Raw genomic sequence first — 14828 nt, 5'->3', positions numbered from 1 at the left:
CAGCTTGAGATTTTGTAAAGGCTTGATTTGTAAGGTGTATGGGTTTGGTGATCTACTGTTAACTCGTTTGAATTTCAAGTCTTTCGTAAATAAAGTCAATGGTTCGTGTTTTTATTCCAAGTCTCGGTGTCGTTAATCGAATTTATCGTAGTTATGGTATCTTTACCGTGGCGATCTACAATTCGGTTTAATTGCAATTATTGATCAAGTGTGGAGATTCACTGACACGTACTAATGTGATAAAAGATTTTTACGACGCCATTATTTTGACGACCTATAGATGAGTTTTGCAATTATCGTTGCTTAGTATCTATTTGATAGCAAACTTTTCAGCCCTTTTTTGTTTATTATCTTATACGGTTAATTTAAAACATAATTATTTTACTAATAGGATCAGAGTCACTATCCGCCTGTATAATTATAACATTCATAATAAACTCATAATCGACACTATTATAGAAGCATTATGGCTTATGGCAAACCTTCAGGTACTTACATTTGATTTAGTTTCGTTACTGACAGCGCATTTAAGTTTCACCCAAAACATACTCGTACCTATAATACATATAATAATACATTGGAAGCTTTTAAAGATTCTTCTACTGAACTAAACGTGGAATTCTAAGTAAAACATCAATGACGACTTTTTTTACATTGAATAATATTCGAATTATTTTTTAGTGTAAAAAGATCATTTTTCAGAAATAAAGAATGGGTACGTAAAAGTTTTATGCGGGCTTTCCCGTACTTAAATCCATCCAATTCGTAGGATCCTCATTCCATTAATGAACAGTATTTATACTAATCCTCTGTAGTAGAGTAATTTTAGTTGAAATCTCTTCAATACAAATTTTAATAGTAAAAAAACCGGCCAAGTGCGAGTCGGGCTCGCGCACAAAGGGTTCCGTAGCAGCAAAATTACAGTTAAATCAACCTATCTCAAAAACTATAAGAGATACTTTGATCAAACCAAAAATCGTTGAAAAAGTTAATTAGCATGCATCACCTCTATTTTTTTTAGAATTTTTTACCCCGTAGTTATAAAAATAGAGGGGGGGGACATACTTTTTACGACTTTGAGAGCTGATATCTCAAAAACCGTTCACTTTAAGAAAAATGTTTTTTAGAAAACTTTATATCATTTTAAAAGACCTTTCCATTGATACCCCACACGGGTATGTACATCGAAAAAAAAAATTTCATCCCTCAGTTACATGTATGGGGGGCCCCACCCATATTTTTGTAGCGGTTCATACAACACATATTCCCATCAAATTTCATCACTGTAGTACTTATAGTTTCCGAGTAAATCGGCTGTGACAGACGGACAGACGGACAGACGGACAGACGGACATGACGAAACTATAAGGGTTCCGTTTTTGCCATTTTGGCTACGGAACCCTAAAAATGGATTAAATATCTTAACTAAGTAATAATACAAGTAACCCCAAGTATTCCCTAACTTAGTTTGTTTGTGATAGAGCTGTTATATTAAATTACTGTCCGCCTGAAGCCAAATGAAATAGTCTACTATTACATCTTGATTACAGTCTTAAGTTTAATCTTTGCTTAATTACCGATTAACTGAACGCCGTAAACTTGTTCTTGAGAATGAAATGTTTGTCTTTATTAACTAAAAAAAAGTACTTAATGAATGTTGGGCATTTGGTATTGTACTAATTTTCACTATGGCTATATATTTTTTCATGACTTACCTACCGCATACTCTGTATAACTAATCCGTGCCATAAATCAAATGGAGAAGTATTTACCTGAAACAAAACGGACAGAGTTAGTGCATAAAGCCACAGCTACTTTATAAATACACGAAGAAAAAAGATAAGCATTTCAATCTGCCAACAATGTTTCGAGAAAAACGTTTTTGAACGATCCCAAAACGTGATTTATGCCTGCGTTCAGAATATTCAAATAATTAGGGATTAAATTTGACAATAGAGTTTTGGTTTTGGGATTTTTGTGGGGGAATATTAAAGGATTATCAAGTTGTTTGTGTATGGGATTTGTAAGAAACTGAGTCATTGATACAGTGGCTGGTTGACAGTTTTTTTGTACCTACTTTCAAGCTAAGATGTGACTTTTGGTTGACATGTGTTTTGGCTTAGACTTTATTATTTGTATCTTTGCTTATACTTGCTTAAATTAAAATATAATTACTGATTTGGTTACAGTATTTACCTATAAAATACCTATGATTATTATGCAAAGAGCGGTGGTAGCTCAGTCGGGTAAAGAGCGGTGGTAGCTCAGTCGGGTAAGCGCCCGCTTCTCACGCCAGAGATGCGGGTTCGAATCCCGGCGCTGACATGTACCAATGAGTTCTTACTTTTCTGAATTTAAGTACAATGTATACCATCGCTCTTACGGTGAAGGAAAACATCGTGAGGAAACCTGCATATCTAGACTTAGCACATCTAGATATGTGAACCCACCAACCCGCAGTGGACCAGCGTGGTGGGAAATGGTCCAAGCTTAGGAAGGCAGTTTAGACCTAGGGGATATGCACAAAGGTTCCACTCGAGAGAGCCAGGTGCAGGTACTGACACCCCCACAGAGAATAGAATAGAATAGAATAGAACCTATGATTATTATTGTCTAACCGATTCGGGTCATATAGTACTTATAAAGAAAGCTTCACCGAATTGCGTCCAATATTGGATCCAACGTCTTCACTCTCAGCTCCCAACTGTTACGGGTGCTAATAGGTAAAGTGCTGTGATAATTCCTCCTCACAAAGCGACAAGGCACACCGGTACAGTTAGCATAAAAATCTATACAAAAGACAGTTTTAGAGGCCCCAATAATCGGTGTGGTGTTAATAGATTAAGCCTTTTACTGTCGCTGCGGTGGCCGGTTTATATAGAGAACAATTCTGTTTGTCTAAGCTGGACAAAGATAACGGAGCTTTGTGAGACTTTTTGGTAGAAGAAGCCAAACTAAATACCTACAAGCAAATTATTTTACCTAAAGAACAACAGATTGAATACAAATTGAATGCATTTTACGGAACTTTTATATAACATCTTTGAATTTCCGAAGTCCACTTCAAATGAAGGCGTTTATTGCCCGCGTATGGTTCCGTCCGGGTTGTTCTACAATGATCGCACAAACAGAGAAAGTCGCTGGTTTCCAAATTAACACGTTGTCATCGCGAGTGCGGTTTGACAATCGACGCACTATTAGCGCGTCGGCCGACCACCCGCCGGCTGTAGGGTTGCCAACGTCAAAAAACTTAAGTAAGTATATATTTTAAAATGTTGTAGGTATACATATAGTACAGGAATACTTCATGTTGTGTGGATAATATATTTCGATGACATTTAACGCGTGATGAATAATTTTAAAGTACCTGATTTGTTAAACTAAAACAAATATGTTTACAAAATGTATAATATTAATTTGCCCTTTTGTAGTTTAGTACTACAGAATTTAAGGTATCTGATTGCGTTAACCTACCTAGTACTGTTAAAGAATCCATATTAAATTAATATTTAACATACTATTAGTAAAACAGCCACTATATAAACAGTTTTATTAAATAATAGAACTCTCCAATCCACAGCCCTGCGCCGGCGCAGCTTTTAGCGTTCACAAGTCGAGCCGCGATTGTGTTAACACCCACTTTTACGCGACTCTAAAAATAAACACGGAACAGCTATTCAGAACTTTGAACAGAACATCATTCTAGTGAATACCTCTCAATATTAGGTATTATTATAGGTAAGTGTGTTAATTAGCTTCGGCTACTGAAATCATGGAATAAGAAATGACAGCGACACTATCAAAAATTTGACAGGGCTTTTTAAAATTTATCTGCTGTGTCTGCCATGCTAAGTGAGGCACATACAAATAAAAATATTGAGAATTGTACTAGCTGAAGTTGCCACTTAGCGAGCCTTATTGTAAGTTGATTAATTTTAGCTTTACAATGTTAAGGAGTAGTTGTATGTATTATTTTAAAAAGCGATATTAAAATAGCGAAATGACTCTTACTATCTCACTTGCAGTTGTTAATCTTAATATCATAGGTCTTTAAATACTCCTTCCTTCTCCCACTTATGTAAAGATTGCCATTTCAGTTACGAATCTTTATCTGAGCGTGTTATAATCATTATTATGTACTTATTCAAAAAGCATTTATAAGTAAATCACGAAACAAAGGCGAGCACAGATCTATCACGTCACATCTAAAGTGTTTATCTTGACCCACAAGCGAGCAGAGTAATGTTAAACTCTAATTATTCCTAGATTAATGTTTCCCGATAAAGAAATAATGTTCAACACATTATTGGTACAGTAAATAATGTTATTATTTGTTATAAGCAGATACGCGAAAGGTCAGTGAAGAAGATGATATATTATAATTATAAAGTGTGCTTGAGTTTTATGTTTGCATAAGTACACATTTATATTACGACATTACTTACCGAGGAATAGAGGAAAAAATATTATATCAATACCTGGGTAACATTAACCTAAAATGTTAGTATGTTTTCAGATTATTTTATGTAATAATACTATTTTTAGTTTTATTTCAGTATGAATAATTTGTATACCTAGAAGCTTCTAGTCCACAACACTTCATTAAGAAAGTAATTATTGTTTTTAAATAATTATATCACACTGTAAAAAGGCAAGGATGGTTACAGAACGCCACAATAATTCTATAGGTATCAAAATAAAATGCGTTACAAACAATTTGACACAGTTCCATTTAAAACCCACACAGATTATGACGGAACATATTCCAATTTAGGATTCGATTTATAATTAAACAAACATTTGTAGAGGCAATCATCGAATCATACCGTAGTGCCGATGTGAACAATTAAAAATCATATTTCAAATAGGCTTCATATTTTATACATTCAAAATTAGACTATAATAGTCCTTATTGGTTTGTAAACCAAAGGTCACGCGTGTTATATGGTTTCGTATGAGGACAGTATATATATTTACTTTAATCTTGAATTACTTCCAAGCATGCTATCGGGATTGGTAAAGTTATTATGACCACCACGCTTTCAATTTGTTATAAATTTAAATTCAAAAATATATTTGTCTTTACGAGTTATACTATGTCGTATGGTTTTGGGTGTTGATTAGTCCTATGGTGGAAACTTGGACCATTTAAAATATAATTGCTGTGGTACCAGTGAAAGGTGGGTGCAACAACGTACATCTGCTTACCCCGTAAGGAAGTAGGTCGAATGTGCAAGTGCTTATGTTATTATTAGGAATGGAATACCTTACTTAATCCTCTCAATGTACGAATTTACAAATATTTCTACAGTATTACCATAAAAATAACATCGCCATCTGCAATTATTATTGCAATGTTTCAGAATTTCGAAAAAAATATATTTAACATTTGTACATAGAAAAAATGTATTGCGTAAATTTTAGGTCAATTATAAATCATTAGAACCTGTTTTTAAACACTAGCATTGGCTAAATGCAATGTCAACAGTTGTGAGCTTTTAAACTACTATGATGAGGGAACATCATGTCAGTACTAATTGCTTGGATTACATTTTTCGTTACCCACTTAGATCCATCAAGGTAAAGAACGGGTTATTCTCAATACACTCTCAATTATTTGGAAAAAAAAAACCGGATTTTTATACGTTATAATCTCTAATCTAATAAGTTTAATCTGCAGGCACACAATTAGGTATATTTTAGTACTGTCAAAACTATGTGTCAGATTATGTATGCAGCCAATCATACAGTTGAATTCCGAACGGAGAATACGTTTTATAATTTCTTAATTCTTTCTTTCAAAAAAAAAAAAATTCTTAATTTTTAATGTTGTACCTTTAGAATCCCTGCGAGTATGCCATTAGAATCATTAAGAATAATATACTTTATCTTAAAAGTAGGTCCCAAACATGCATAAGTTGGGAACAGGCCGTTGATAAATAAGCCTTCACATTCACAAACTTGAAACAGAGATCTTTCAATAAGAAGTTCCAAACACACAAGTGTGAAACAGCCTTTGTTTACGCTTTTAATTGTAAATTGTACCATTTAGTTTGTTCAAGTGTACATATTCGGGGGTCAGTTGAATTCTCATGATCTTGTGATTAACGCCGTGATATTAAGCTTCAATGTGATTTTTTAAAATTATCACAATTATTTTAAGATGAATTCATTACATAGAACTGAATTTTAAAGGATATCAACAAAAACTTTGCACTTGCATAACTTAACGGGTTAAAGTATTTCACCCAATCCAGTTTGTATAGCTGATGTTCGTTCAAGACAATTACAAATATACGTGAAATATTTAGTTGCAAATGCGATTGGGCAAGTGAAGACAAGCACGAGAATATTATTTATCATACATTCGTAATTAGATCACGCGAACCGAACAGTTTTGCTTGCGAAATGATTGCCTCGCAAATTTGACTAGCATTTGCATAGCGCGGTTACCAATTTGACATTTACCGTTTTTGTAACTTATTCAAAATGTTTGTCTAACTTAATACTGAAAAATTATTATTATTACTGAAAGATACAGTATAGTTTGACTAGGGACACAACTGTGAAAGATTAGCAAGTCGGAATATCTTATCTGTCGGACTTACAAGAGGAAGAATTGTATCAGTGATCTTCCCGTCGGCAGGTCAATGAACTGAGCAGGCAAATGCTTTGGAAAAATTACATCTCATCCCTAACGCATAACGCTCTCTCTTGAACACAACATGGATCTTCATCTGATATAAATTATTATTACATTGGGACTAACATAACACTCTGGCGAAAAGTGGGTGCAGCAATGCACCTCTGCCTACCCCGCAAGGGAGTACATTAGTACAAGGCGTGAGTGCGTGTTTTTTTTTATAAATTATTATTAGAACTATTACACACCATATCCGTATCAACATAAAAAAAACAAATGTTTCCCTTCGACAAGTCAACTTAAACGCGTGCGTAAAGTTACTCGAGTGTAAAGTACAATCGTAAACAAAAGTGAAAAAGCGCGCTCCAGTTCTCGCGGCCTTGATCTTGCCCGTAATTAGGCGCGTGGCAATTTGCACTTGTTTACGCGATGCTCCGCTGCATTGTTACGTGTTGCGGCGTGTGACGTGAGCGTTACGTGCGTTAATTGGTCCGCGGGTTCATGATTTTTTTTATGACGTAGACATGATTTTTATGATGGTAAAAGCCTCTTTCTTTACATACCTACGTGTATTAATGTTAATAAACGCCTTTTTTTTTAAATATTATGTATTGATAATGGTAACGTTATTTTTGGTTTTAAAATGGCATACTTTTAACGGATATCTTTTGGCGCATATTTAAAGAAGGTACTTAGATTGCTTCAAGTGCTTAAAGACCAAACATCGCATTCCCATACAATCAATATCTCCTTAGCAACTTTCTCTCGACCAATACAACACGTGCAACTAATAAAAAACGCCGAACAACAAACCATAAATAACATTGACAAATTAAATATCATCAGCTTGTAATGAGATGATGGTTTGTCCGTCACTTTTCGCCACAGAGTAATTATAACTAGACAGTGACACGGAGGGGTCATGTGAAATACGCGATAGAGATCTGGGATGCTGGCTGTTAATAAGTTTCATTTTGGGAGTCCCTTTTTTTCTAACTGACAGTTTACGTATAATGTTTGCGTGCAATGACGCGCGGTTATAAAAAAAAAACATTGAAAAAAACTTCATCACGTTAATTTTATGTCCTACCTATTCCATATTAAACGTCCTGTTTTGATTGATTTTGGCAATGATTCTACCTTATACGCACTATTTTATCTATTATAAGTGTGTTTGTTTTTGTGACAAACAATTTAATATCATGTACTTTAATAAAATATCTAAATAAAAGTGTTTAAGTTTTGAACTAGATGTATCATAAACACAAAAAATAATGCTAAATTAATGCTAACAAGGCTACGGAACCTGAAGACACATTAAATAGCAGTGCTTCATACAAACTACTTACTCCATGATAATAAAACTAATAGCGGCAAACATAAACGTTAACAGTTAATTTACGTCTCGGATTAAACGCACGAAGGGACGTCAACACGAGTAGTCAACTCCTGAAATACGAATCGGATCTCGACTCTATCTCGTCGCATTAAGCGTACCCATTGCATGACACTATCGTTAGACCGTTTTTTTTTTGTTAAGCTGGAGTAACCCAAGCTATACATGTTACGATATATATATACTTATGTTATGGTACTGTGGTGGTTTGTTTTTTTGCGCAGTCAAATTTATTAATCGTTTATTTAAGTAAAACCGCAATGTCATGAGATAAAAATAGATTTATGAAGATCTCTACATTACAATACACAGAAAATGTTATAATGAACTCGATGTGGATGTGGTAGCATTGTGTTAAAAAACCATAGATAACAGATTGGGCCACTTCCAAGCGGGACATGAATCAATGCCACAAGCGATCACCCATCCAAAGTGTGACCGTGTAAAGAGTCGCTTAACCTGGCAATCGTTCGACCCGGGTCGCGAAGCTCAGAACATTTACTACAGTACCCATACTACCCATGTAGTACAAAGTGGCCGATGCAATAAGCGTGATCATGTCATCCCATTCGATGCTGAGTCACGATCAGCTTCGATGAAGTTGTATCCACTGTTTATGTGTTGTGAACCTTTGTTACGGTTTGTGAGACTCATTTTTATTATCTAGGACATTTTGTTCGCTTCGCGGTTGGCGGAGGAACCGTTCGGTTTGAGAATAGGGTACCTATGATATTTGGGGAAAGAGCAACAGACTTATTCAAATGATTTGGTCTATCTATCTATCATCTATATACTGTTTCATAACTAAATATTATTATGTCTAAGACTCTTGGGGTGAACACGAACAGATGTAGTTAGAATCTTTGTTTGACTGATACAATTTCAGTTTCATGACCATTGTGGAGATCTAAATATGAGTAACATTTTACTTTGTAATCAAGACCTATCATTTAGTAAAAGGCATAACACACGAGAGTACAAATTGTTACAGGTTTTCCTGTTCCATTATAAGTAAGACGTAAGTGCTGTTCTATATTGTCAGCCATTATAATTAAGGTATTTTCCTTCATGTGGTCAGAATGTGAAGTTATTGATCCATACTTTTAAATAGCATCAGTTTTGTATTCGTATACATAGGTACTACATATGTAGGTACTATCATGGTGTTTTATATATCGTAATTATAGTTATTCTCAGTGCTTCCGAAACTCAAATGACAAAAGGAAATGTCAACATCGAGTTAGTCCTACTAAACCAGTACCGATTCCGTGGCTCGGTTTATTCATTCATATGTTTCGATCACGAATTCAATCGAAAATGGTTCAAAATCAAAGGACGATTTATGATGTAAATTTTACGATTGAGTAAGAAAATAATTTAGAAGGATGAATTGAAAACGGCAGTTAGAAAAAGCAATCTATTTTACTATTGAAAGGTTTATATTTCAAAGAAATAGGAAAGCGCATATAACAACCCTTCATATCAAAACGTTAACATGGAATATACGTTTTTTTTTCAATCGAATCGTTATTTTTGTAATAATATTTATCCTTTTGTCCTATTTTAAATCAAAATCGCATGCAGATCAATAAGCTCAATTTTGTTTTAAGAACACAACAGCTCACTCTGTACTCTGCACAACATTCTTAACAGTCAAGCTTAAATCCTAGTCTATACATAGTTACTGCTATATTATAGTCTGTGTAAAACTAAGTCTGGACGGTCACTCTATACTGACGAAAAACTAACGTACGAGAACTGTCGGCACGTTTAAAACAAACTCGTTTTTCGTCAGTATAGAGTAACCCTCGGCACAGCCGCCAGTCGGTGGTAGGTATATTAGCGCATTATGTGAACGTGGGAACACTAGGAAGGTTACCGAGCACAGTGCGGCGATCTTGCTATGGTACTTGATCTAATGATCGCTATACGGCTATTTATTTTTTAAGCAATCCAGTCTAGTATGTACATTTACAGGAATCCACGGGATAGGTAAGAATCATTTTATTTGTGTAAATAATGAGAGAAATTGCATAATTTTAGCTTCCAACTGAAAAAGAGGAGTATACTTTGTAGTACGTAGCTGTAAAGTATAATGAAATACTGATTTAAACTGAAATACACCAATTTAGACAGATATAAATAAAACAAACGAAAGTTTAATAGTCAGACAAAAAACTAATTATGTGGCGATTAGGTACACTGGCAACTCTTGAGATTTTATCCTACACATAGATAATTTTATATCAGAAGCGGGAAATTCCACACTTGCATTAAAATGTTATTTTTCTTCATCAGACGATTAGAAAGAGTCACGTAGAAGTGCACCCGTTTCCTTTGACGCTCTTTTTGCTCAAAGTGATGTATTCCAGTTAATTAATGAGTAATAAACGCCTTAATAGGTATTATTGACGCTTTAAGACAGAATTTTTAATGAGACACATATTCAGGTTTAGTTTGACGGTTTTTGTTTGTAATTGGATCTAGAATCATCTAGATTTTTATAGTCGGCACCATGTGGCTTGATTTGTGCGATTATTGATGATTTCTTTATGGTTCTGTTATAAATGTGGCCTTAATTGGGTAAAATGGAACATTGATTAAAGGATGCCGTGGATGAAGTATAAAAAATATACGGAATGAATGCAAATCGTTGGCATACGCCAAAGTAGGTGTTTTCTTTAATTAAGAAATTATCCTAATTCACCTGGTTTAATCTGTAGCATTCTGTAAGTATTATTTAAAATTGGTGATTATTTATTGGTGTACAAATATTGACCAGTAGAAATCGGTGTTAAAATGGAATCAAATTTAAAACGTACTAAAAAACTACAAATTATGCTAATGCCATTATAATACTACATTGCCTGAAGTTTTACTCTTTTATTTTTTATCCCGAGATTCCCACGGCATCCCGTTAAAGTCCTTTCTTACATTATTTTATGGGGTAAGCATTTTTTTCATATATAATTTTAATTTACATAAACTACACAACGATAAAGTTTCCAAAATGCATTTTATGGATAAAAAATAGATCTACGAAAGCACAACAGCCTCTGTATTAACCATATAAACACGCACTCGGCTACCTGCACCGCAGCCAAGCCATGCATTCATATAAAACAATGCAATTGTCATCTATGCATTCACAAGGCACAAGCATATCGCATGTACTATATGAACATTATGTCTTTTTGTCTGTTCAATCGTCCTAATTGGTCCCAACGTGAGAAAATTTCCCACAGCGGAGCCATTATTGTGAATAAAATACAGATTTTTATTGTTTTTCTCGAGTTTTTTAAACTATTGGCGCTATAATGCATAATGGTCAATTGTTCAATTGAATCCGATTTTGGTAATGAGGTCAATGCGACGTAGTTAGCGGATGTGAAGTTGGAACAGGAGGTTTACTATCAGTTTGAATTTTAAAATTTACTTTGAAATTTGACTTTGTACTACGTACCTACATACAATATATTATAATATTTATGTAATATGATGTATATACTAGTAGTATCTTAGTCCGACAAGGTGTCCTAGGCGCTCACTCGCAGTAAGGTCTATAAGCTCAACCAAGTCTCAAGTTATTCCCGATTGATGGAGGAATCTTTAGTAAACTCAAGAAGTATCTTGTCAGCAGCAACGTGCCACTCGTTCCGGTCTCATCTACCTACTCATTTTTTTTCTTTTTATCACCTAGACTTTTGTTTAAGGATGAAATTATGTTAGTGCCCTTCCACCGGTACTCGACAAGATCTACTCCAGGCCAACCACTATGCCATCAAAGTTGCATCTTTTTAGTCTCGATTTTTTTGCCAGCATTCACAACACAACTAAAGAAGAAGAATGTTGGTTAAAATCAAACCTACGGTACATGGCCATTAAAATTAAGTTTATGATTCTGTAGATTTTCATCTATATAATAATATTCAGATAACCTTTTATATAGTGCTAATGATTCGACCTTCTTATGTTTTTGTGGAGACCGCGATCAGTTGAAATTAATGATGTATATTAATTTTCGTAGCACAGTTAAATGTTACGATGCTGTATAATGATAATATAAACAAAAGTGTTGATTTTGTATTTCATTATATGAGAAATCCATACAAATGATTTCAGTTTTAGCTAAAATTTAGAACTAATGCGGTTTTTATGTTCGACTGATGACGATTATATTGGATAATAAACTATTAATATATTCACGAAAATTTGTAGCGATGCGTAATCGGGAAAAAATCTTTCTTATACATCAGGTATATCTGATTATGTATGTGTTGCTATAAAAAACATAAAACGGTAAATTTTAGTCAAACATTTTTAGTTGTCATGCATTTTTAACATATTTTGATATAATTATCAGATCTATATAAATCTGAAACGACAAATTTCGTTGTAGAACGTAAAATATAGCTCTATCTAAAATACATATATTAACTATTAATTACTTTTACCAAACAGTTTTGTTATAAGTTGGTTTGTAGTATCAAATATCTTATAATTAATTTTTAAAATCTGATATGAGATAAAAAATTACTCTTTATTATCTGATTTAATTTATAAAACACTACTACCTGTTATATTCTGAACTATTTTCGAACCTTCTTTATCTATGTTTCAAGAATATAAAAACTTTTTTACGCTAATAAGTATCTTTCAGTATCAATTATTATGTTATCGAACGAGTAAATCATATGAATCGCTTAGCTATAGTTTGCATCAAAGTATTTTCATAAAATTTACAATACTAATTACAAAGTACAAGTCATCATTTTATTACAATATAGAGTTGGGTAAACGATGCTCTGAACTCAGAGTTACTGAAACTTTGCGTAGAACTTTCATCCCCCGTTGATGTCTTTTGTATGGGACTACGCGGCGCGAGCCATCCGCTGTTCACCGATAGTGAACGACGGCTGAACTATGTATGTATAGTAATAGGTTTATTAATGTTTCAGAATGTGCATTTGGATCTGTTTTAACTATCAATTATATTGCATGTTGTAATGAGTACCAAATGATTATGATATTAATATTCGATTTGATTTGAGTTTGAGTTGAGTTAATAATTTTTGGTGGATTTCTTATGCTACACTTTTTCAATTTTAGATTTGGTTTATTATAAGTGTTATGAAATTTTCTTGTAGTAATCGAGTTGATTAATAACGTTTGAATTCTTACCTTCGGTCTTTGGTGGAATTTCAGAGAAATTCAGCGAACAACAAAATCCCACATTCACTTCACTGCAAATTTTTCAAGTCAATAATTCTGTTCACACAATGCGAACGTGGTCGTCCAATTACTTAAACTATCGATTTCAAAATGTCACACTACAGTCACTTTCACTGAAAACAACCTTGCGTCTAAAATTTACAGGCGCGACATAACTGAAAACGCAAACGGAGAGTCGCTAAACGATCCCAATGTTATTATTGTCTTTGCTTTTATCGACACATGAGTTCCGGTTTAGATGTGAAAATGGACCGCACGAGTCACGTTTCCGAACATAAAGTTTTTTTTTATAATACTGGCAGGTTTCCGCGCGAGTCCATGTTCGAATTTCGAATTCGGACAAGCGTGTGCCTTTCCCGACGCGCGCGGACGAATGCCCACGGAGGAGGCATCGGAGACTCCTGCGCAAGGGGGCGTGGCTAACTTCTAACGCGACCTCTACTAACTACTGCTGTCTCTTTCGCTCCCTCTTGATAGGGGTGTGTTTGTCTCGTTCTCTAACGCGTGCTATACTGGTGCTAGGTATCGGTCGTGGTGGGACTGTGAACTTTGCCATCAGCCAAAGTAACGATTAATAAAACGATGCGAGGCGATCTCCGTTTTAGTTAGCATTATGTCAAAGGTTTTAATGATGCTTTTTGCGCATGCGTGGATTCTGTGATAAATCACTAATGACGATAGATTATTTAAATAAAACTTATGTTTACATAAATATGTATAGAGTTCAGAATCAGAGGTGTTTAGAATTATTTTGATACTTACGTTATTTGACATGCCATTGCCACTATTATAAATATCAACCTTTGTATCGCTAGGTATTGCATTTTTTTATATCAAACTAGCAAATGTTTCATGCATTCATAAGTGGTAAGATAGCCTTGTGACATATAGAAGTACCTATCTCCAGTTTATGATTATTTAGTATCACGATGAATACCTATAAGTTAATGTTTAGTGAACAAGATTTTTGGAAATCACAAAGAAAAAGACATTAAAAGCTAAAAAGTATAACACAACGGGAACCTTTTGTTAAACTTTCTTCTCATTTTTACCGTTTGTATCCTTAATTAGTGTAAACAAAAAACATAACAAAGAAACAATTTTGCAAACGTTTTTTTAAAGTCTCTAAACTTAAATGGGTCACTTTTTCAAGATAAAAAAGTTATGGCCATTTGGAGTTTTGGAAGAAATTGCGTCCTTGTATTGAAAAAAACGTTTAACTTTTTGTATTAATGCATTCAAAGTTACGGGAGAAAGTAGAAAAAGGAGCATAAATTTGATATCAATTAGTATTTTTGAAGAAAAGTTAGTATTAGTACTAAACCTGCATCAATAATAATTATTATGAGCGCATTATATTTTATACTCTTTGAACGCAATCCGATCCGTTTGACACATTGTAAATAAGAAATTAAACATACCTTAAGATATTTATTGTAAAGTTAGATTTTTGTTGTTGTTGTTATAGCTTATAATGTTTTTATTAGTGTGATTGTGGGTTGTAAAAGCGGATAAATGTTTAATCTATATGTACTTAAAAACTAGAGAATTTGATGG

The 14828-nt window shown here is 33.9% G+C and overlaps 1 protein-coding gene across 1 annotated transcript in view; it reads right to left on the bottom strand.

Moving 5' to 3' along the window:
- Positions 1-13631, bottom strand: part of LOC105382239 (knirps-related protein) — a 42496-nt gene extending 28865 nt beyond the window's left edge. The window contains exon 1 of the mRNA XM_038118302.2: positions 13221-13631. The gene's annotated coding sequence lies outside the window, so the exon portion shown is untranslated. The remainder of the gene's footprint in view (positions 1-13220) is intronic.
- Positions 13632-14828: the final 1197 nt, after the last annotated feature.

The sequence above is a fragment of the Plutella xylostella genome, chromosome 29, assembly GCF_932276165.1.
Source record: "Plutella xylostella chromosome 29, ilPluXylo3.1, whole genome shotgun sequence".
Lineage (NCBI taxonomy): Eukaryota > Metazoa > Arthropoda > Insecta > Lepidoptera > Plutellidae > Plutella > Plutella xylostella.
The sequence above is the reverse complement of the archived record's forward strand: the minus strand, read 5'-3'. Positions and strand labels throughout refer to the sequence as shown.